Here is a 24,177-nt window from a genome sequence, read left to right as displayed (position 1 = left end):
TTAGGATTGTTTTGGCTATTTGGGTTTTTTTATAGTTCCATATAAATCTGATGATTTTTTGTTCCATTTTGTTAAAAAATCTCATAGGGATTTTGATGGGAATTGCATTAAATTTGTATATTGCTTTGGGTAATATGGCCATTTTGATTATATTTATTCTTCCTATCCAAGAACAAGGAATATTTTTCCATCTCATTGTATCTTTTTCGATTTCCCTTAACAATGCTTTGTAATTTTCATTATATAGGTCCTTTACATTCTTTGTTATATTTATTCCTAGGTATTTTATTTTTTTTGTTGCAATCGTGAAGGGGATTATTTTTTTGAGTTCGTTTTCTAATATTTCATTGTTGGCATAGAGAAAGGCTATGGACTTCTGTATGTTAATTTTGTATCCTGCGACCTTACTGTATTGGTTTATTGTTTCTAATAATCTTTTTGTGGAGTCCTTCGGGTTTTCGATGTATAGGATCATATCATCAGCAAAGAGTGATACCTTTACCTCTTTTCTGATATGGATGCCTTTTATTTCTTTGTCTTGTCTGATTGCTCTGGCCAGAACTTCTAGCACCAGGTTAAATAAGAGTGGAGAGAGTGGACAACCCTGTCTTGTTCCTGATTTAAGGTAGAAAGTCCTCAATTTTATGCCGTTTAAAATGATGTTGGCTGATGGTTTATCATCTATGGCCTTTATCATGTTGAGATATTTTCCTTCTATACCCATTTTGTTGAGAGTCTTAAACATAAAATTGTGTTGTATTTTATCGAAAGCCTTTTCTGCATCTATTGATAAGATCATGTGGTTTTTGTTCTTTGTTTTGTTGATATGGTGTATTATGTTAACCGTTTTGCGTATGTTGAACCATCCTTGAGATTCTGGGATGAATCCCACTTGATCATGATGTATTATTTTTTTAATATGTTGTTGTATTCGGTTTGCCAGTATTTTGTTTAGAATTTTAGCATCTGTATTCATTAGAGATATTGGTCTGTAGTTTTCTTTCTTTGTGCCATCCTTGCCAGGTTTTGGTATGAGGGTTATGTTGGCCTCATAAAATGTGTTTGGAAGTATTGCTTCTTCTTCAATTTTTTGGAAGACTTTGAGTAGAATAGGAACCAAGTCTTCTTTGAATGTTTGATAGAATTCACTAGTATAACCGTCTGGGCCTGGACTTTTATTTTTGGGGAGGTTTTTAATAGTTTTTTCTATTTCCTCCCTGCTGATTGGTCTGTTTAGGCTTTCTGCTTCTTCATGACTCAGTCTAGGAAGGTTGTGTTGTTCTAGGAATTTATCCATTTCTTCTAGATTGTTGTATTTGGTGGCATATAATTTTTCATAGTATTCTACAATAATTCTTTGTATATCTATGATGTCTGTGGTGATCTCTCCTCTTTCATTTTGGATTTTATTTATTTGAGTCCTGTGCCTTTTTTCCTTGGTGAGTCTTGCCAAGGGTTTGTCAATTTTGTTGATCTTTTCAAAGAACCAGCTCCTTGTTTTATTGATTTTTTTCTATAGTTTTTCTGTTCTTTATTTCATTTATTTCTGCTCTGATTTTTATTATCTCCTTTCTTCGGCTGGTTTTGGGTTGTCTTTGTTCTTCTTTTTCTAGTTCCTTAAGGTGTGAAGTTAAGTGGTTTACTTCGGCTCTCTCTTGTTTGTTCATATAGGCCTGAAGTGATATGAACTTTCCTCTTATTACTGCTTTTGCTGCATCCCAGAGATTCTGATATGTCGTATTTTCATTTTCATTTGTCTGTATGTATCTTTTGATCCCTGCGCTTATTTCTTCTTTGACCCATTCATTTTTTAGAAGTATGTTGTTTAGTTTCCACATTTTTGTGGGTTTTTCCCCCTCTTTTTTGCAGTTGAGTTCTAGTTTCAAGGCTTTATGATCAGAAAATATGCTTGGTACAATTTCAATTTTTCTAAATTTGCTGATATTGTCTTTGTGGCCCAACATATGGTCAATTCTTGAGAATGTTCCATGTACACTAGAGAAAAATGTATATTCTTTCGTTTTGGGATGAAGTGTCCTGTAGATGTCTATCATATCCAGGTGTTCTAGTATTTCGTTTAAGGCCACTATATCTTTATTGATTCTCTGTTTGGATGACCGATCTAGAGCCGTCAGCGGAGTATTGAGGTCTCCAAGTATGATTTTATTTTTGTTAGTTTTTGTTTTAAGGTCAATAAGTAGCTGTCTTATATATTTTGGTGCTCCTTGGTTTGGCGCATATATATTAAGGATTGTTATGTCTTCTTGATTCAGTGTCCCCTTAATCATTATGAAGTGACCATTTTTGTCTCTGAGTACTTTTTCTGTCTTGTAGTCAGCATTATCAGATATGAGTATTGCTACACCTGCTTTTTTTTGGGTGTTGTTTGCTTGGAGTATTGTTTTCCAGCCTTTCACTTTGAATTTGTTTTTATCCTTGTTGCTTAGATGTGTTTCTTGTAGGCAGCATATAGTTGGATTTTCTTTTTTAATCCATTCTGCTACTCTGTGTCTTTTTATTGGTAAGTTTAATCCATTTACATTTAGTGTAATTATTGACACTTGTGGGTTCCCTACTGCCATTTTATAAATTGCTTTCTGTTAGTTTTGTATCTAGTTAGATTCTTCTCTTTTGTTTTTCTATCATTTGTTTCTGTTTGTTTGTGTTCCATACTTCTTTCCTCTGTTGCTACCTTTTTTAAGTCATGTGTTTTTGTGGTGGTTTTTTCTAGGGTGGTTACCATTAAGTAATGAAAAGGGTACCTACCATATTCATTGTAGTACCGTATCTTATAAGTATTTCTGCACTTCATCGTCCTTTGCTACTGTTAATCTCCATTCTCTCCCCCCTTTTTTTTCCTTTGTTGTCACAGTTTAAGTTTGGTTTTATTGTGTTCTTGGTGGAGCTGTTACTTGTGGTGTTGTTTTCTTTTGTTCTTTGAATCTGGTTGGAAAACCCCCTTTAGTATTTCCTGGAGTGGGGGCTTTCTCGTGATAAATTCTCTCATCTTTTCTGTATTTGTGAATGTTTTTTATATCTCCTTCATACTTGAAGGATAGCTTTGATGGGTATAGTATTCTTGGCTGAAAGTTCCTCTCTTTCAGGGCTTTAAATATTGGGGTCCACTCTCTTCTAGCTTGTAGAGTTTCTGCTGAGAAATCTGATGATAATCTAATAGGCCTTCCTTTATATGTTGTACTCTTCTTTTCCCTGGCTGCCTTGAGAATTTTTTCTTTGTCATTGGTTTGTGTCATCTTTATTATGATGTGCCTTGGAGTGGGTTTGTTGGGGTTAAGAAAACTCGGTGTTCTGTTTGCTTCTTGAATTTGAGGTTTTAGTTCTTTCCACAGGCTTTGGAAGTTCTCGTCTATTATTTGTTTGAGTATATTCTCCATTCCATTTTCTTTCTCTTCTCCCTCTGATATACCTATTATTCTTATGTTATTCTTTCTGATGGAGTCAGATAATTCCTGTAGGGCTTTCTCGTTTTTTATTATTTTTGAGTCTCTTTCTTCTTCTCTCTGTTGTGCCTCAAGTTGTTTGTCTTCTATTTCACTAATCCTATCTTCAATCTGGGTTGTTCTGCTAGCTAAGCTTGTTACCTCATTTTTCAGCTCGTGAATTGAGTTTTTCATTTCTGTTTGATTTGTTTTTATAGTTTCAATTTCCTTGGTAATATATTCTTTGTGTTCATTGAGTTGTTTTCTGATCTCCCTATATTGCCTTTCTGTGTTTTCTTGTATATCTCTGAGTATTTTTAAGATTTCTATTTTAAATTCTGTCATTTAGCTCCAAGGCTTCCAATATGTTAAGTCTTTTCTCCATAGATTTTTCCACATCTATTTGTGTTACCTCTCTTTCTTTTGTATCCATAATATTCAATTTCCTCTTTCTTATTGGCATCTGAGGGTGTTCTTGTTGATAGCACTAATTAGAATTAATAAAGAGTAAAAATAAAAAAAAAATAAAAAAAAAAACCAAAGGGTAAAACACCCCACAAAAAAAAGCAGTAATAATTTATTATTTCCCCCTTTTTTTTCTTTCTTCTCCTTCCCTCCTCTCCCCTCCTCAGGGAAATATCGTGCCTATAATGGAGGGCCTGGTTTGCGGTGAAGAGTTCAAGGGGCAAAAAAAAAGGGGAGTAGGGACCTACTAAATGCAAAAAAAAAAAAAAAAAAAGGAAGAAAATCTTAGACAAGCATAAGTTGATCTGCCTGCGGGTGATGGTCAACTAAGAGATATAATGAGAGGGATAAGAGGGAACCAGAAAAAAGGACAAAAAAAAAGGAATAATAAAGAAGAAAAAAATAAAAATAATAAGTAAAAATCTGTTGTATTAAGTGGAGCGAAGACCAAATACAATGGAGACCTTGGGTTGGGGGGACCCAAAATGCCACAAAAATAAACTAACAAGAAAAAAACAAAAACAAAAGCGAAAAAGAAAAATAAAGCCAAAAAAAGCCTTGAGTCCCTAATTAACTAATTTGTTCGTGATTGAGGATTAAATGGGAGGAAAGTAAAACGAGAAAAGAAAAAACGAATAGAAAGGAAAAAATAAGAAAAAGAGAAAAACGAAGGAAGAAATAAAAAAGGAAGAGAAAAAAACAAAATAAAGCAAAAAACAAACAAACAAAAAAAAAACAAAAGAGGAGAGAGTGAGAGTTAAGTGTCCTGGAGTATAACCCCAAAGGAGGGTGAGGATGAAGAAGAGAAATAAAATGTAACACTTATGGGTAGTGTAGTTCAAGAAAAGGGAAGCATAAGATGGGCAGAGAATAGAAGGACCGAGGTGGAGGAAATAAAGGTAATAAGATAGAAGAAACAAACAACAACAACAACAACAACAAAAATTAGTGGAACAAGTTGTAAAGTCTGTGGATTTTTCTTGATTTTGAGAGGTTAACTTCTTCCTTTTTCTTTTCTCTCCCTCTTCCTGGTCGGTGACTCTGTACCCCAGGCTCTGCCCCTGTGTCACATTTAGGTAGGGATTTGCAGTTGATGGGATTCTATGGCAATGTCATATAATTGGCTTTAGTCTTGCTGGTAGTCAAGGCTTGTTGGCGTTTGCAGGGTCCAACGATGAGAGAGTTTGCTTTCGTGGATTCTCTGTCCTAGTCCCCCCTTCCTGAATTAGCAGCCTGGTGATCCAGCTATAAGGCTGCCACTGCTTCTGCCTGGGGAGTAAGAGGCTCAAAGAGCTGGGAAATCCCCACTCTATCCCCACTCAGTGCAAGGCTTTGGGAAGGGCTCTGGCAGTCAGGGCCTCCAGTGTAATCAGGCGGGGGTGGGAGTCAATTGTTGTCAAGGTGACTGTTCAGTGCCTAGCATTCAGTTGGACCTCTCAACCCAGGCTTTCCACACTTTGTAGCCTGTTTTGGCTGGTAAGAAGAGGCACTAGTCTCTGCTTGTGACTAGTGTAGTATAGATCTTATTATCTGCCAAGTCCTTCTTGTTAGCGTTTATCCCTGAATATGGAGGCTCTATCAATCAGAAGTTGCCCCAGCCCCTTTAGCGAGAGGCACTAAAAAATATCACGCCTCTTGTCTTGGGTCGGTGAACTGAGAGAGATCTTATCAATTAGAACCGAGGGTGCGCAGATTTCACGGGTTAAGTTAATTTTAGTAATTGGGTCGCAGCTGTGCTCCCGAAGGTATTTCAGGCTGCCTGCGCGCGCCCCTCCCCCAACGCTTGATTGTTAGCTTGAATGGCTGGGTGAGGTGCCCCGCCCGCGGAGAGAATCTCCCAAGTAGGGAATACCGCCCTGGGGCCTCTCCCGCTCCCCGTGCGCGGGCCGCTCGGAACGTTAGCGGTGCTCGGTCTGCAACCAGACCGGGCGCGCACCAGCGGCTGCTCGCCGCTCCGGAGTGTGGGCGGTGCTCGCTCTGCAACCGACCCGGGCGCTGCTCGCAGCGGCGGCTCGCGGCGGCGGCTCGCGGCGGCGGCTGGCGGCGGCGGCTCGGCGGCTGGCGGCGGCGGCTGGTGGCGGCGGCTGGCGGCGGCTGCTCGCAGCTGCTGCTCGCGGCTCCCGAGTGCGGGATGACTTACCACAGGCGCACTTCCTCGCGGCTTGAATGAACGTCCCTGCGGTAGCTTCCTCCACACCCTCATCTCTCAGATTCAAGTGATAACAGTCCTTTTGCTTTCAGTTTGTGTGGAACTCTGTAATGCTCCGAAGACAAATTTTCCTGTTTCTAGTTGATAAATTTGTTGAGATTTTGGGGAGATCTGTCGGACGCGCTGCTCACGGCGCCATTTCTGTGACGTCACTCTGCTTCATATATTTAAGTGCTCCTATATTATGTGCATAAATATTTATAATGGTTATATCTTTCTGTTGGATTTCTCCCTTTATCAGTATGTAATGACTTTCTTTATCTCTTACTATAGCCTTTGTTTTAAAGTTCATTTTGTCTGATATAAATATTTCTACCCCAGGTTCTTTTTCATTTCCATTTGCGTAAAATATTTTTTTTCATCCTTTTATCTTTAGTCTATGTGCATCTTTTGTTTTAAGGCGTGTCTCCTGTAGACAGCATATGTATGGGTCCTCTTTTCTTATCCACGCAGCTACCCTATGTCTTTTGATTCGATCATTTAATCCATTTACATTTTAGGTTATTATTGGTATGTAATTGTTTCTTGCCATTTTATTCTTAAAAGATCTATTCCTCTTTTGCTATATTCTTTTTCTTCTTTGATCTGTTTACAAAAGGCCCCTTAGCATTTCTTGTACCTTGGTTTGGTAGTAGTAAATTTCTTGAGTTATTTTTGTCTGGAAAGCTTTTTATTTCTCCTTCAATTTTAAATGATAGCCTTGCTTGATAAAGTAGTCTTGGCTGTAGGCTCTTGTTCTGCATTACTTTGAATATTTTTTGCATTTCCCTTCTGGCCTCTATTGTCTGTTGAGAAGTCAGAAGTTATCCTTATGGGGTCTCCTTTGTAGGTGATAGCCTTTTTTTCTCTAGCAGCTTTTAATATTTTCACTTTATCACTTAGCTTTGGTATTTTAATTATGATTTGTTTTGGTGTAGATTTTCTTTTTTCTCTCTTTAATGGAATTCTCTGTGCTTTTTGAACTTGTGAGATGTTTTCCGGCCTTAATTGAGAGAAGTATTTATCTATGATATGTTTGAGCAAAGTCTCTATCCCTTGTTCTTTCTCTTCTCCTTCAGAAATTTATATGTAATGGATGTTATTTCTCTTCATGTTGTCACAGAGCTCTCTTAGAGTTTCCTCAGAGTTTTTGAGTTTCTTTTCTTTTTTGTTCTCTGCTTTTGTGCCTTTATTTATCTTGTCCTCTAACTTGCTGATTTGATTTTCAGCTTCATCCATCCTGCTTTTAATTCTTTCCATTGTGTTTTTCATTTCAGATATTGTATTTGTCATTTCTGATTGATTCATTTTTATTATTTCAATGTCCTTTTTTATATTTTCTATCTCTTTATTTAGGTGTCCATAATGACCATCTATTGTTGTTCTAATATCTTTGAGCATCCTAAGAATTGTTATTTTAAACTCTGCATCTGGTAATTTGCTTATATCTGACTCATTCAGGTCCTTTTCTGGGGATTTTTCTTGATTCATTTGTGTTACATGTCTCTGCCTTCTCATTCTGTCTGTGTAAAAGAAGGTTTTAGCCACTGGAGTCCACTGGGTGTGGCCTCTGTGTTCCCTAGGTGTGGTCTGCCTGCAGGCCAGCCACTCCCTCTGCTGCTGCTGCCTAGGGTGTTTGGGTATGGGCGTTGCTGGTCACTGCCCACTGTGGCTGTTGCTGTGGTCTCCACCTCTCCTTCACAGGAGTGGCTGTGATCATGTGCTTGGGTGTACAAGCCTTGGTGTCCTTGGCCTTTGCCCCATCCCCGCGAGTGGTGTTATGCTTGGTGCTGAGGGCTGGGGTGAACACCTTTTCTCAGCTGCATGTCTTTGCCTGATTCCGGGCTTTTGCCCACCCTTGCAGGAGGAGCCCACTCGAGGGGTGGCTGCAAGCCTTGGCTCCACGGCTGGGCAGAACTGAGAGCCCACACTCAGTAGCTGGACTCTGCCTGTTCTGGGATTTTTGCTCCACTCCCATGGGAAGAGCCGGCTCCCATGTCAGGCCACAAGCCTCAGCTCCATGGGCAGGGCAAGCCTGTGCTCTTATGCCCTTGCTCAAGGGTGGGTCTCCACCCCTTCCATGGCTCCTGCCATTCCCCCACAGGCTGCATTACAGATGACCCGCAGCTGGGCTTGACCACTTTTGCATGCTCCCTCCTCCCCAGTCGGACAATACTGAGCTCCCACCTGGGCCTTAGTGGTGGCCAGCTGGCTTCAGCCATTGCTGACAGAACCACGCTTCTGCATCTCACCGCTGCTCACCCTCGGGTAAACCCTCAGCCTTTTGGATGGGGGCACTGCAGCTCAGACCATAACACTCACTACTGTAGTCCCGAAATCTTCCTCCTTTTAAGAAACTCTGCTCTGAGTTTCGCAGGAGAGCTTGTTTGGCTGGTGTCCTGCTTCCCTTTGCTGGTATTGCTGTTACCAGGGGAAATATTCGCTTAAGATTTGGGGAGTGACTCGTCCCAGAGGTTAGGGTAGCTGTCTCTCAAAATTTTTTCCCTGTTCCTCCTAGATTACACTCTCTTCCTGCTACTCTGGTTCTTTTCTCTCTCCCTGTCCCCTGGAGCCCTGGGTGAGTGGTTGTGAGACAGGAGTTCTATGCAGTCTCTTTAAGAAGAATCCTGGGTCTGGGAAATCAGTCTATTTCTCACAAACAGTATCCTGACTTGTTTCCAGCTAAATACTCTCCATATGCCTCTTCTAGGCTCTGGGGCTGTAGGCTGGGGCTTTGTTCCTGGGACTCAGGACCCTCCCCTCTCTGCTAAACTCACTTCCTGCTATGTGAGTCTCTCCCGGCTGCCGTTCGCTCTGGAAGCTGGGCAGCCCTCTCCACGTTTCTGCTTTTCCTACCAATCTCAATGTGGCTTCTTTAGTGTTCTTTGGTTGAAGAGTCCTCTTAGTTTAGTTTAAAGTTGGTTTTTTCAGATGATGGTTCTTAAAATTAGTTTGTATCCACTTTGGGTCTGGGAGGACTAAGTTGGTATGTCTGCCTACTCCATCGCCATCTTGTCTCCTCTTTGGATTTCTTTTTAATGGAGTTTTCTGTGCTTCTTGAACTTGTGAGTGTTTTCTGCATTAATTTAGGAAAGTTTACAGCTGTAATATGAATGAACAAAATCTCTATCCTTTGTTCTTTCTTTTCTTCTTTAGGAACCCCTATGATGCATATGTTATTTCTCTTCATGTTGTCACAGAGCTCTCTAAGAGTTTCCTCAGACTTTTTGGGTCTCTTTTTATTTTCTGCTCTGCTTCTATGCCTTCTTTCAACTTGTTCTCCAACTTGCTGGTTCATTACTCAGCTTCATCCATCTTGTTTTTAATTCCTTGCATTGTGATCTTCATTTCTGATACTGTATTTGTCATCTCCGACGGATTCTTTTTTAATATTTTAATGTCCTTCTTTATACTTGCTATTTCATTATTTAGGTGTTTGTAATGACCATCCATTGTTGTTCTAAGATCCCTAAGCATCCTTACAATCATTATTTTAAACTCTGTATCCAGAAGTTTGGTTATTTCCATATCACTCAGTTCATTTCCTTGAGGTTTCTCTTGTGGTTTTATTTGGATTGTTCTTCTCTGTCTTCTCATTATGTCTTTGTGCTTGGGTGTATTGTCTGTAGAGCCGGTTGAGTTTAGGCTCAGTTTTGTCTGCCTCCAGTTTTCAGTTGTGTTATTTCTAGATCTTCTTGTGTTGGCATCAGCTGTTATTTGTAATCCACTTTCAGATTTGATTTTTTAGTGGAGCCACTCTGAAGTCTTGATTTGTTTGTTTTCTTCTCAGTTTTCTTAATATGTGGTGGTCTTGTTTACTGATTTCAGCAGGGGGCTTATTTGAAACTGTATCCAGAAATGTGATGGGTATAACCTGAGACTCTGAAGCCCTGATCTGCCATTTACTCTCTTTGGGTGTGGGTTTTTTTCTCAGCTTCAGTAGGGGGAGGTGTATTTCAGATATCCATGGAGACTTGAGTTACTGCCCCTCCCTCCTACTTCTTGTTTTCAGCAGTGTCTTTTTGCACTGATTGGAGCTGGAGAGATAGCTTGAAATGGGTGACCCAGAACCACTTTAGTCTTGTGTTATGTGGAAGGATCAACCCATCCCCCAGCTATGGCTGCCTCCAGCACTGAATGAGTTAGCTTCTCAGTTCCTCCCCTGCATTCCTCTGCCCGTCACTATCTGTCTCTCTCTCCCCCTTCTCTTTTGGAAGATAAGCCAGCTCTTTCAACACTCCTTGTTCCCAGATCTCCAGGCAAGTGGCTGTGTGATATTTTCTACTCTTTTATTTGGAACGAGAGCCCTTTTCAGCTCTCAGCCTTACCAACCCCCCTTCGTTCCTGTAAGCAGGAGAGACCCACTGCTCTTCAGCTCTCCCTACCAGGCTCGGTGTGGCTTCTTCTTTGCTCCTTGGTTTTTGAGAGCTGTTCTTGTAGTCCTGAGTTGGTTTTTCATGTTGATTATTCCTAAATTAATTTGTAATCCAGTTTGGTGGTGTGAGCTGGAAGTCTGTGCATCTGCCTACTCCGCTGCCATCTTGGAATCTCCTCTTCTGAAAATTTTTTTAAAGTATGCTTAAATTAAAATTTATTCTTTAACTGAAAGAATAGTAGCCAAGATAAGCTTTCCAACTAGTTATTTCTTTCACACTTTGAACAAACTTTCTCAATTTGTATGGTCTGAGAAGGTAATCTGGCTTTATGAGGAGTAAAATTTCTGGACTATTTTTTGAAAATACATTAAAGCTTTGTTAGGTTCAAGGGCATAGAAACATCATTGATGAAATTGGGAAAAAAAGACATGGACTATATATATCCTTGAGTACTTTCTTTTACACACTGATAACAGTCACTTGTCAGGAGCTGTTCATTGTTTGAATGCAAACACTGCTGCCATAGTGGTGATTAAAAACAGTGGTTGTCCTTTACTCTTCAGTAGAAGAAATATTTTTTCCTTTGCACTATTGATTTGCTAACAAATTTGTTTTATATTATGATGGTATAAAGGTAAAATCCACTTAGCACTTCTAAAATATCATAAATTCTTAAGAGTCCTTACAAATGAAACAAAAAACCTATAATTATTCACTTTGCTTTCATTAGGCAAAAGGATTAGTGTAATATAACAATCACTCTTATTACATCTTCAAACCTGAATTCAAATTTAACTTTGTAAGTTGTCTCCAATAGATGTTTTCTTTCATAATGATTTCTGTGATGACTTTCAGTTCAGTTTGGAATAGCCTTGAATCTCTAATGAAATTTTTCAAAGTAATAAGATGTAAGGGGAGCACTAAAATATGCTTGGAATAGAAATTGAAATTATTTTGGCTAAATGTGTCAGGTTAGAAGTTACCCTAGTTACTGATGCTGCTATTAGATATCTCCTTTCTACAAAGAAAGCCAGTTATTGATGTTTGTATTTAATTTCTTTTAAAATAATTGATCATCTTTATTGTAGATCCTTATCTCAGCTTATGAAAATCCAGTGTAATAGAAATCACCTGCTTTCCTAATGCCTGCCTAATGTTTTGCTTAACTTACTTACCCTTGCTAACCTAGAAGCTGTTAGAATACACTGTGGGTGTAACACACAAAATTGAATGTCCCATTGCATGTTGGTGTAGCAGTAATATATTTCAGCTACTGTTAATAATGGCTTGGTTCACTTGAAATAATCTATTTCAAAGTTTTAATTCTTGGCATCTTGATTTTATTTTTTATATTCATGAATTTTTACTTATGACACTACTCAGTTAAACAAACAAATGCATAGGTCACTGACAAAAAAGTAAATAGGGGTAAATGTTCAGTTGCATGAAAGAAATAATTATTTTCATTGTGAGATAGGCCAACAAGCCAGGACAAGTAGAACAGCAAAACTGAGACAGTTAAATGGCCAAGCAGTTTACAGTCATCCAGTAAATCACAAAATCCTATCTTCTCTAACCAAGGAGTAAATGGTTTATACTTCTCCTTAGTAACCAGAAGGGAAATAGCTTAAATCACTCTACTCAGGGAGATAGATAACAGAAATCCAATTAGTACCATTTTTGCCAACCTCACCCAAGGGTATAAGCCTCATTTTGGTACATCAGCATAGAGCTGATGATTATTCTGTTAAAATCCCCCCCCCAAGACTTCCCTAAACTTCCCACCTTTAAAACCCTCAAGATGGGGGACCTGTGCACAGTGCTCTCTCTCTCTCTCTGGGACCACAACTTTCCCTTTCTTCCTCCCCTTTTTTCTTCCACAGGCATGTTTCTCCTAAACTTCAAGGGTCCTCAGGAGACTTTCAAATGGGGAACAGGAGCAGCAGCAGCTTGTCCAAAGCTAACCACCTAATGCTATCTCTGAGGTCCCCTGCCCCTCTTCTCTGCCTTTCCAGTGTGGACTCATTTCATCATAAGTTTTCTGGAGAGTCAAAACAGCCCCACCTGTGCTCTTCTGTTGTTTCTTCTGTTCTAGGCTCTTCTTTGTTTCACTGTCATCAGCTTTTATAAACTTACTCTCAGGATCACCTGGAGTCATGTGAATTTTTTCTGCACAAAGTCAAGAACCGATACACTAGTGGCTGGCCCTAAGCAGACCCCAGGCTCCAGGTCCCTCTCCCATAACAACTGGACTCCTATGTATCATTTCACCAAACAGGCAAATAACTATTCAATGAATTAATTGTAACAGTTTGCAATTTGATTGCAAATGGGCCTTTGATGTAGATACTAGATACATACTATAGAATGTACATACTTATGAAAATACAATTATATTATTGTTGTTGTTTTTTACAGTATTCTGTTTCATTCCCAATTTGTGTACTGCAATTCAATGCAGTTCTGATGCTGACAATCCACACTTACTGTCAGACTCCTCAGAGTTTAGGGCACAGTCCCCAAAAGACACTTTCACTTTATTCTCCAACCCATCCACATTTCTAACCAGCTGGCCCCAAATTAGGGGGTTCCCACAACCCTCTGCAAGTTTGACAATTCACTAGAACAACTCAGAGAACTTAGGAAAGGACTATATTAGTGGTGTTATTATATAACATACATATAGAATAAAGTCTAGAAGGGGTAAATACTGAGGGTCCATGCCCTCTACCGGTAGAGTTAGGGTGGTTCACTGTCACTATATAAGCATGTTAACCAACCAGAAAGCACTCCTGAGTTTTATCATATAGGTATGACTGAAGAAATTATTGATTATGTTATTGGACTTAATCTGCAGCCTTTCTCCCCTCCCTGGAAGTTGAGGGCATTGAAAGATCCAACCTTCTAATCATGGCTTGGTCTTTCTGGTGACCAGCCCCATCCTGAAGCTATCTGAGGACCCATATAAGTCACTTCATTAGCATAACTAAGACTCCTATCACTTAAGAAATTCTGACCCTGGCTAGTTGACTCAGAAGTAGAGCGTTGGCCCAGCATGTGGAAGTCCTGGGTTTGATTCCCGGTCAGGGCACATAGGAAAAGCAATCATCTGCTTCTCTACCCCTACCCATCTCCCTTCTCTCCTTGTACCTTTCTCTTCTCCTTCTGCAGCCATGACTTTGTTGAAGCAAGTTAGCCTGGGTGCTGAGGATGGCTCCATGGCCTTGCCTCAGTCACTAAAATAGCTTGGTTGCCGAGCAATGAAGCAACAGTCCCAGATGGGCAGAGCATCTCCTGGTAGGGGTCTTGCCAAGTGGATCCTGGTCAGGGTGCATGTGGAAGTCTGTTCTCTCTGCCTCCCCATTTCTTACTTAAGAAGAGAAAGAAAAGAAAAAGAAATTCTAAGAGTTTGTAAAACTCTTTGTCAGAAACTTAAGGCCAAAACTGAACAAATTCTTTATTATTACCATATACAGTAATACTATAAATAAATTTGAATCAGAAAAAATTGAGTAAATATTATATACTAGGTGCTATTTTAGTAATCAACAAATGAAGCCAAATAAACCTCCTAGAAAACATAGGCAGAAACTTTGATGACCTTGAGTGTGGTTTTTTGAATACAATATAAAAGGCACCATCCAAGAAAGAAAGAATTGATAGGCTAGACTTAATTAAAACTAAAATTACAAACTTTTGATTTGTGAAAGACAATACCAAAAGAATAATAAAGCAACCTATAGACTGGGAGAAATATTTTCAAAAAACACATCTAATAAAAATATTATCCAAATATATACAAAGCACTCTTAAAGTTCAACAATGAGAAAATAACCTGATAAAAAAGTGGACCAAAGACCTTAATAGACATATTGGCAAAGAAGATATATAGACAACAATTAAGCATATAAAGTGATGCTTCAAATGGTATGTCATGATGTAAATAAAAATTAAAGCAAGAAGATACCACTACATACCTGTAACAATGGCCCTAAGTCGAAACACAACACCATATGTTGGAGAGAATATGAAGCAATGGGAGCATTCATTCATTCTCAGTGGGAGTGCAAAATACTACATCCACTTTGGAAGTGAGTTTGGTAGTTCCTTAACAAAACTAAACATAGCTTTACCATGCAGTCCAGCAGTCTTACTCCTTGGTATTTACCCAAATGAACTGAAAACTTATGTCCAAATAAAAACCTGCACACAGATGTTTATTGCAGCTTTATTTTTAATTGCCACAACTTGGAAGCAACAAAATGTCCTTCAGTAAGTGATTGGATGAAAACAAACTGTGGTACATCTAGACTATGATTATTTTTCAGCATGAAAAAGAAATGAGCTATAAAGCCATAAAAAGATGTGGAGGAAACGTAAATGCATATTGAGCATTTACATAAGTGAAAGATGCCAATCTGAAAAGGTTATATTCCGTATGAGTCTAATCACTTGACATTTTGGAAAAGGCAAACCTATAGATGAAGACAGTAAAAAGATCACTGGTTACCAGGGTTGGGGGAAGATAAATACGCAGAGCACAGAGGATTTTTAAGGCAGTGAAAATACTTTGTAAAATAATATAGTGATGGATACATGTCATGCATTTGTCCAGACCTACAGAATATACATCACCATGAATCAGTATGAAGGTATACTATGAACTTTGTGTGACTATGATATGTCCACACAGGTTCCTCACTTATAACAAATATACCACTATGGTTGGGGGGGGGGGTTGAAAATAGGGGAGGTTATGCATGTGTGGTGGTTGGGTGTACTTGGCAAATCTATGTCTCATTCAATTTTTCTGTGAACCTAAAATTTCTCTTAAAAAAGATTTATTTCTAAAAATCTTTGTGTAAGAGTTCATTTTCTGGTGGAAGTAGAAGGCAGGGAGGACACAGGTAATAACTAAATAAGTAAGTGATTAATGGATAATACAGAGGTTGGGAACCTATGCTTGTGAGCCAGATGTGGCTTTTTTGATGGCTGCATCTGGCTCGCAGACAAATCTTTAATTAAAAAATAATAACATTAAAAATATAAAACATTCTCATGTATTACAATCCCTTCATTTCCTAGGGCTCATGTTCATGGTTGCGGGTGGCTGGAGCCAATCACAGCTGTCCTCTGGGTCAACACCAAATTTTTATTGGATAATGCGTAAGGTACACGGATTGTTGTATGGCTCTCATGGAATTACATTTTAAAATATGTGGCATTCATGGCTCTCTCAGCCAAAAAGTTTCCCGACCCCTGGGATAATATTTTAAAGCAGAGCAAGAGTTGTGGAAAATTAACAGTAGAGGAGACTAGGGAGCACCAGGGCTGGGGCTGCTACTTTAAATAAGATAGTCTCTTTGAGATGCCTCCTTCTATGACTTGAAAGTGTTATGATGGAACAGGGAGAGAAGACATATTGCCACACAATCACAAAGCCAAATTAAGAAATTTGGAGTCTTTAATTAGCTGGCTACATGGACCACATGGAAAGCTAAGTTGTTCAAATCAATGTGGCAGTGAATACAGTTTGGAGTTAGGTTTTATAGGCAGAATTACATACTGCTTGAGAAATGGGGAGAGAAAGCATAGCAGTTAAGAGCCTTTCTTTTCCATACTTCAAAAGCAGCAAGTAAAGAAGTATAAAGATATCTGGGAGAAAATTACATGCAAAAGGAATAGATTATGCAAAAACTCTGGGGCATGCCTGACCAGGTGGTGGCAGAGTGAATAGATCATCAGCCTGGGCTACTAAAGACTTAGGTTTGAAACCCTGAGGACACTGGCTTGAGCATGGGATAGATAGAATCCCATGGTCACTGGCTTGAGCTAGGGGTCACTGGCTAAACTGGAGCCCCCCTCTATCCCAGTCAAGGCACATATGAGGAGCAATGAACAACTGAAGTGCCGCAACTCTGAGTTGATGCTTCTTATCTCTCTCCTTTCCTGTCTGTCTGTCCCTGTCTATCCCTCCATCTCTCTCTCTCAAAAACAAAACAAAACAAAACAAAAACAAAAACAAAAAACAAACAAACAAACAAAAAACCTCTGAGGCAGGAGCACACCTAAATGTTTGAGTAAGAGCAAGTAATCAGATACCCCAAATAGCTTTTTAAAATGTTGCCTGAGGCTATGAAAAGGTTACAGTAAACACTTATAAAATCAATATGACATAAAATATCATCAAGATGTCAATGCTAACAATGGCAGAAATAGATTTTGTTTCTCTGAGTAAAGCCACCTAGGCTAAATCAGTGACAACAGATTAATTTAAAATCAATAATAAATTTAAAAGTTTATTTTGGAAGATTTTGGCTTTAGAAGCTGTTCAGGCTTTGTGTTATCCATCTTAGCTTTGCTATGGCAGTAACTCTAGACCAGGGGTCCCCAAACTATGGCCCATGGGCCACATGCGGCCCCCTGAGGCCATTTATCCGGCCCCCACCGCACTTCTGGAAGGGGCACCTGTCTCATTGGTGGTCAGTGAGAGGAGCATAGTTCCCATTGAAATACTGGTCAGTTTGTTGTTTTAAATTTACTTGTTCTTTATTTTAAATATTGTATTTGTTCCCGTTTTGTTTTTTTACTTAAAAATAAGATATGTGCAGTGTGCATAGGGATTTGTTCATAGTTTTTTTTTTATACTCTGGCCCTCCAATGGTCTGAGGGACAGAGAACTGGCCCCCTATGTAAAAAGTTTGGGGACCCCTGCTCTAGACTAGGGTTTTATGTATTGAACTGTCAATATTAAAAATTTGAGGAAAAAAATGCCTGAAAAATAAGTTTTTGATATAATTGCCACAAGACTGGTTAAATATAGAAATTACTTTGTAAGTATCTATCCTGGAGAGTTAGAAAAACAAAGTTAGATCAGAAATCTTTAAGGTATTTTCATAATATTAAATGCTATTTTGAGGGACTTTTTCCTCAGAAAACAACAGTTTTGCTGGCTATTTCTCTATTTTTAGTTGGTGAAAATAAAATAATATTCCTAAAATAGATATGTAATAATCTTTAGGTTCTAATGAGCCCTGTACATCATATGTAAATTTAAAATGTATGGGGTTAGTGAAGTATTGAGGGAACTACCAGAAAAAAATTTCCCCTTCCATATGTTGTATAGAATTAAAATTTATTCACTTATTCTGCCACCATGTTTTGTGCAGTTTGTTTCCTATTGCTATATATAAGCTTATTGGCACAGACTCCTCCTACAGAAATACGTTTGACCTTGCTGTGTTTCTTGATCACTATTCTCATTAATATTTCAACATGCTGATCAAATTTGCATATCAGGTGAATGTTTAAAGCAGCTACCTTTGGAGCCTGTTATAGCCAAGAAGTAAAATCTGAATTTTTTTAAACTTTGCTTTGAAGTGATCTTTTAGGATGGCAGCACATGCACATTCTTTTAAAGACATATCAGAAGAATATGTTTCCATTTCTGGAAGATAAATTTGAGTTTTGAAAATCATCAGGAAAAATATCAGAGTGATGCATTTTAAAAAGGGGTAGAGGTAAATCTAATGTTATTTTTGTTAAAAAAAAAAAAAAGAGTATGAGTGACTTTGATATTTGGCTTCAAAACCAGTTCAAAATTGGTTTCCAAAGTGATTTGAACTTGATCTTCCCTTGAAAGAGTTTAGAATGTCCTATAGTTAATGTTCCCAAAGATACTAGTCTTTCAAGAATAGGTATTCTGATGTTTTCTCAAAATTATCACACATTGTTTTTTAGTCAGAATTAGTTTTCTCTACATGACATTAGTAGTATATTTAACAAATATATTTGCAACTATCAAGTCTACTTCTGGTAAGTTTATTTTTTTATTTTTTTTGTATTTTTCCAAAGCTAGAAACAGGGAGAGACAGTCAGACAGACTCCCGCATGCGCCCGACCGGGATCCACCCGGCACGCCCACCAGGGGGTGACGCTCTGCCCACCAGGGGGCGATGCTCTGCCCCTCCAGGGCGTCGCTCTGTTGCAACCAGAGCCACTCTAGCGCCTGGGGCAGAGGCCAAGGAGCCATCCCCAGCGCCCAGGCCATCTTTGCTCCAATGGAGCCTCGGCTGCTGGAGGGGAAGAGAGAGACTGAGAGGAAGGAGAGGGGGAGGGGTGGAGAAGCAAATGGGTGCCTCTCCTGTGTGCCCTGGCTGGGAATCAAACCCGGGACTTCTGCACGCCAGGCTGACCCTCTACCACTGATCCAACCAGCCAGGGCTTCTGGTAAGTTTATTTAAAAATAGTTATTTCTTGTCCTGGCTGGTTGGCTCAGTGGTAGAGCAGCGGCCTGGCGTGCAGGAGTCCTGGGTTCGATTCCCTGCCAGGGCACACAGGAGAGGCGCCCATCTGCTTCTCCATGCCTCCCCCTCTCTTTCCTCTCTGTCTCTTTCTTCCCCTCCTGCAGCTAAGGCTCCATTGGAGCAAAGTTGGCCTGGGCTCTGAGGATGGCTCCATGGCCTCTGCCTCAGGTGCTAGAATGGCTCTGGTTGCAACAGAGCAATGCCCCAGATGGGCAGAGTATTGCCCCCTGGTGAGCACGCCGGGTGGATCCCGGTTGGGCACATGCAGGAGTCTGTCTGACTGCCTCCCCGTTTCCAACTTCAGAAAAATACAAAAAAAAAAGTTATTTCTTCTATGGACAATAGATTAATCAGAAGAGTTTTGGTAAGACAGTGAATTATTTGATGACAATTTAACTTTGTTTTTTTTTTGTTGTTGTTGACAGTGAGAGAGACAGAGAAAGAGACAGATAAGGACAGTCAGACAGGAAGTGAGAGAGATGAGAAACATCAATTCTTCATTGCAACTCCTTAGTTATTCATTGATTTCTTTTTTATATGTGCCTTGACCCAGAGGCTACTGCAGAATGAATGACCACTTGCTCAAGCCCACGACCTTGGGCTCAAGCCAGAGACCATAGGGTCATGTCTATGATTCCAGGCCCAAGGCAGGGACCCTGCTGTCAAGCTGGTAAGCTCACACTCAAGCTAGTGACCTTGGGGTTTTGAACCAGGGTCCTCTACATCCCAGTCTAACACTGTATCTATCCACTGCACCACTGCCTGGTCAGACAACAATTCAGTTTTTTAAACAGCATGTATATAATTATGTACCTAGCACAGGGGTCAGGAACCTTTTTGGCTGAGAGAGCCATGAATGCCACATATTTTAAAATGTAATTCTGTGAGAGCCATACAATATGTTTAACACTAAATACAAGTAAATGTGTGCATTTTATGTAAGACCAACACTTTTAAAGTACAATAAGTCTCTGAATTCTTTTTAATAACATTGTTATGCTGTTGCTAACCAATGATGAATAAAGTACTTCTTACCATTAATGTGACTTCTGGTGCTGCATGGTTTTGCTGATGGCTTTGTAGTCTGGTTGATACATGGTAAGGTTAAGCTTCATGCAGGCGTTGAGACTTCCATTCGTTAAATGTGATTGTAAGTTGGTCTTAACATTTTTTAGATGTGAGAAAGACTGCTCATATGCATATGTAGAGCCAAACATTGTAGTACAGCAATGCTCACATGCTGCAGTATGTGGTATGTGATGGGAAGTGCATTCCAAGTTTTGACAATCAGGAAGTTTTCTCATTTCTCCTCACTTGTGTTTGCTCACCAACTCTGCTTGCTTCATGCAAGTCTTTCCAAATCTTCATTCAGTGACTTGAACTTATTCACCCACATGTCTGAGGCCTTCAGGTCAGCAGCTTGTAGCTCAAAATCTCTGATGAAGACACCAGGGATGTAACTCAGGCCGGCGCTGTCCACTGCACACTCATATAGATGGGTGATGAACTTAAAAAGATGAGTGTGCTCATGAAATTCTCCAAAGCGTGCTTTGAATGACTGCAGGAGATTAGATGTGAAGCCTGCTAGCTGCTGGAGATCAAGATGTTGAGCAGGGTCACTTGCTGTACATGCATCTTTAAATTCCAGTTTTTCAAAGTGTAGTAAACTACCTGTTTCAATGTCAGCAATGAAGAATTCCAGCTTGTTTTCAAATGCAAACACTGCTTGTTGAAGGGATAAGGCTGTATTTCCAATGCCTTGCATTTTCACATTGAGCTGGTTTAGATGTTCAGTCATGTCTACGAGATAATAGAACTTCAGGAGCCAATCAGTGTTAGCTAACTCAGGATGCTCAATGTTTTTCATTTCAAGAAGAGTCTGGATTTCACTCAGACAAGCTGTGAAACAGCTGAGCACCTTTCTGCTTGACAACCAATGCACACTTCTGTGCAGAAGCAGACCAGGATAATTATTCCCAACTCCATCCAGCAGTGTTTTAAACTGGTGATCATTTAAAGCTCAGGCAACAATAAAGTTGACCACCTGAATGACCAGCGACATCACCTCACCAAGCTGCTTGCCACACATCTGAGCACAAAGTGCCTCCTGATGTAGGATGCAGTGAGAACTTAGGATGGGTCTCTTTTCATGTTCATGGAGAAGCACTACAAATCCTCTGTTTTTCCCCACCATGCACAGAGCACCATCAGTACACACCAAAATAAGTTTATCCATAGGTAGATTTTTTTCTTTAGCGAACTCAGTGAAAGGCTTGAATAAATCCTGCCCTCATGTTGTCTCTTTCATAGGCAAAACAGCAAGACTTTCCTCACGTAGTATGTCACTGACAGCATACCTTGCAATCACGCTGAACTGGGATAAATGGCTTATGGCTGTTGACTCATCCAAAGCGAGATAAAAGAATGGTGCTGCATTTATGTCCTTCACTTGTGTTGCCTCAATTTGATTTGCCAGCATGATGGTATGATCGTGAACAGTTCTTGCCAACAGAGGCATGTCTTTTATTTGTTTGATTATCTTGTCTTTATCAGAAAAGTCATCACAAAGTTTATTGGCGATATCAAGCATGAATGTTTTGGCATACTCCCCATCTTTGAATGGCTTTCCATTTCTCACAATTGCTAAAGCACCAGCAAAGCTAACCGAATTCCAGTCACCTTTTTGGGTCCAAACACGGAGTTGCTGCTGACTAGCTTGAATTCTGCACAGTAGCTCTTGACATGTTTTCTTCCTGCTGTCCCCCGCTGGATATTTCAATGCAAATGTAGTATGGTGTGTGTAGAAGTACTGCTTAATATTTGACCGTTTCATCAATGCAATTTTGTCATTGCATTTTAGACTCACAGCAGAACCTGCTCTCTCCACAAAGGCGAATTCCTCTGTCCATTCCTGCTGAAAAGTATGATACTCCTTATCTTTTTTTTTCTTTTAGCCATCTTCTTCGTTAAAAGAGTTTCTGCAATTAGCTAGCTGACTACTTGATTAAAAGGAGGGAAGTTTACTTCCTGACCTCACAATGACCCATGTACATTATGCATTATCCAATAAAAATTTGGTGCTGTCCTGGAGGACAGCTGTGATTGGCTCCAGCCACCCACAACCATGAACATGAGTGGTAGGAAATGAATGGATTGTAATACATAAGAATGTTTTATATTTTTAACATTATTTTTTTTTAATTAAAGATTTGTCTGCGAGCCAGATGCAGCCATCAAATGAGCCACATCTGGCTCGTGAGCTATAAGTTTCCGACCCCCGACCTAGCAGAAATGTTTCTTATTTGTAGAAATGTTTAACTTCACTCAGTCAATGCTAGTCATCATCAGTTAGAAGTATACTACTTTTTACTGGATTTATTTTTAAAGGGTTGTCTGTATGTATTAATTCAACCACCTATTTGATTATGGTTATTAAACTTCAGGAGTAAGAGTTTTATTTGAAGACTTATTTTATTTATTTATGTATTGTTGGGTAAACAGGTACACTAGGCTTGCTCACTTGTACTTTGCCTGATTGGTGCATAAGAAAGGGGCAGCACCATATTTGTATAGTCTGTGTAAAACTGCAGGTGCTTACCCTCAGGGTGGCAGGCTGTAGATTGCCTGCCACCATTGGGAGGGGCCATTGTTTGTTGTTGTTTGCCAGAGAGACAGTGAAGTGGGTTTCCCCTGCCTGCTTGCTTGTTTATTGTTGGAAGATTCTAATATACAGAATGGCTCACCATCCTACGGCTCCACAGTTACTTTACTGTCTGCCTGAATTCAATGTGAATCTGTGTGGCCACAACCACCAGCTTTACATGTATTTACTTGTTTACTTATTTATGAGAGGAAGAGGATGGAGAGAGAGAAAGAAAGAGAGAGAGAGAGAGAAAAAGAGAGAAGAGAGAGAGAGAGAAAAGCAGAAACTTGTTCCACTTAGTTTGTGCACTCATTGATTGCTTCTCATATGTGCCTGATTAAGTGGGGCTTGAACTAGTGACATTGGAGTTGAGCCTGCACCTTCAGAATCAAGCTGATGACCTCAGCACTGTGGGACAATATGCTATCCACTGTGCTATCAGTCAAGGCTGAAGAATTATTTTAAAAGTTTGCTTTCATGTACATTTCAGTTAGACAGACATTTGTTTTGTGCCTGCTCTGTGCCAGAGAGCATACTAAGTAAGTGCATGGGAGAAAAAATGATCACAGTACAGTGATGTATCGGAAAAGCTTCCATTAAATGTGTGAGATAAGACAAGGACAGTGGTCGGCAAACTCATTAGTCAACAGAGCCAAATATCAATAGTATAATGATTAAAATTTCTTTTGAGAGCTAAATTTTTTAAACTTAAACTATATAGATAGGTACATTCTTTATCAAGGTAGTGCCTGCATGTGGTATTTTGTGGAAGAGCTACACTCAAGGGGCCAAAGAGCCACATGTGGCTCATGAGCCCAATTTGCCAACCACTGGACTAGGACATGCTTCACAATACTGTTGTGTCAATAAGTGTCATCTCCCTTACAAATACACTCCTGTGGGTACTAGGAAATAGAGAGAGTACATCTGATTCAAAATATTAGGAAAATCTTAAGATTGGCCTTAATAAATGGACTATATTTTGATGAGCTTTACAAGTCTAGGGAGCATTATAAATGAATAGGTGGAGTTGGAAAAACATAAGATACATTTAGAGAAACTATGACTAGCTCAATAAGATGACAATTAAAGACACTGGAGATACTGTAAATGTTATGACTGGTAAGATTATTTGAACCAGTGTTGTGCAGAGCCCTGCATTTCAAGCACAGAAATTAGGTATTATAAAGAACTAAATTTTTAAAATTTATTTTTTAAAGTATTTATTCATTTTAGAGAGATAGAAATAAGAAAGAGAGAAGATAAGAGGGGAGGAGCAGGAAGCATCAACTCCCATGTATCCCTTGACCAGGCAAGTCCAGGGTTTCAAACAGGCAACCTCAGCATTCTCAGTCAATGCTTTATCCACTGCGCCACCACAGGTCAGGCTGGAAAACTGAATTTTTGATGGCATTCAAGTTGTGCTTTGAAGAACTAAATCTAAATTTGGAAACAAGATACATTGGAACAAGGAGAGACCAGAGGCAAAGAACATTCTCAGAGAAAAGATTCAGAGTTAACGTACAGCTGGTAATGATGACGGCTACCACACTTATGTTTCAAAGCTGAAACATGTCAAACTGGACATGAAAGACAGTAAGGAACAAATACATCAATTTAGGGAAAGCAATAGATCAGTGGATCTGGATCTATTATTTTCATCAATTTTGAGACTACACTTGCATATTGAGTGCTTATAAGAAAGACTTGAAAAGGACTTCTTGTTTGCAGGCCAGCATGTAGATTCTTAGAAGTTGCT

The sequence above is a fragment of the Saccopteryx leptura genome, chromosome 8, assembly GCF_036850995.1.
Source record: "Saccopteryx leptura isolate mSacLep1 chromosome 8, mSacLep1_pri_phased_curated, whole genome shotgun sequence".
Taxonomy (NCBI): domain Eukaryota; kingdom Metazoa; phylum Chordata; class Mammalia; order Chiroptera; family Emballonuridae; genus Saccopteryx; species Saccopteryx leptura.
The sequence above is the reverse complement of the archived record's forward strand: the minus strand, read 5'-3'. Positions refer to the sequence as shown.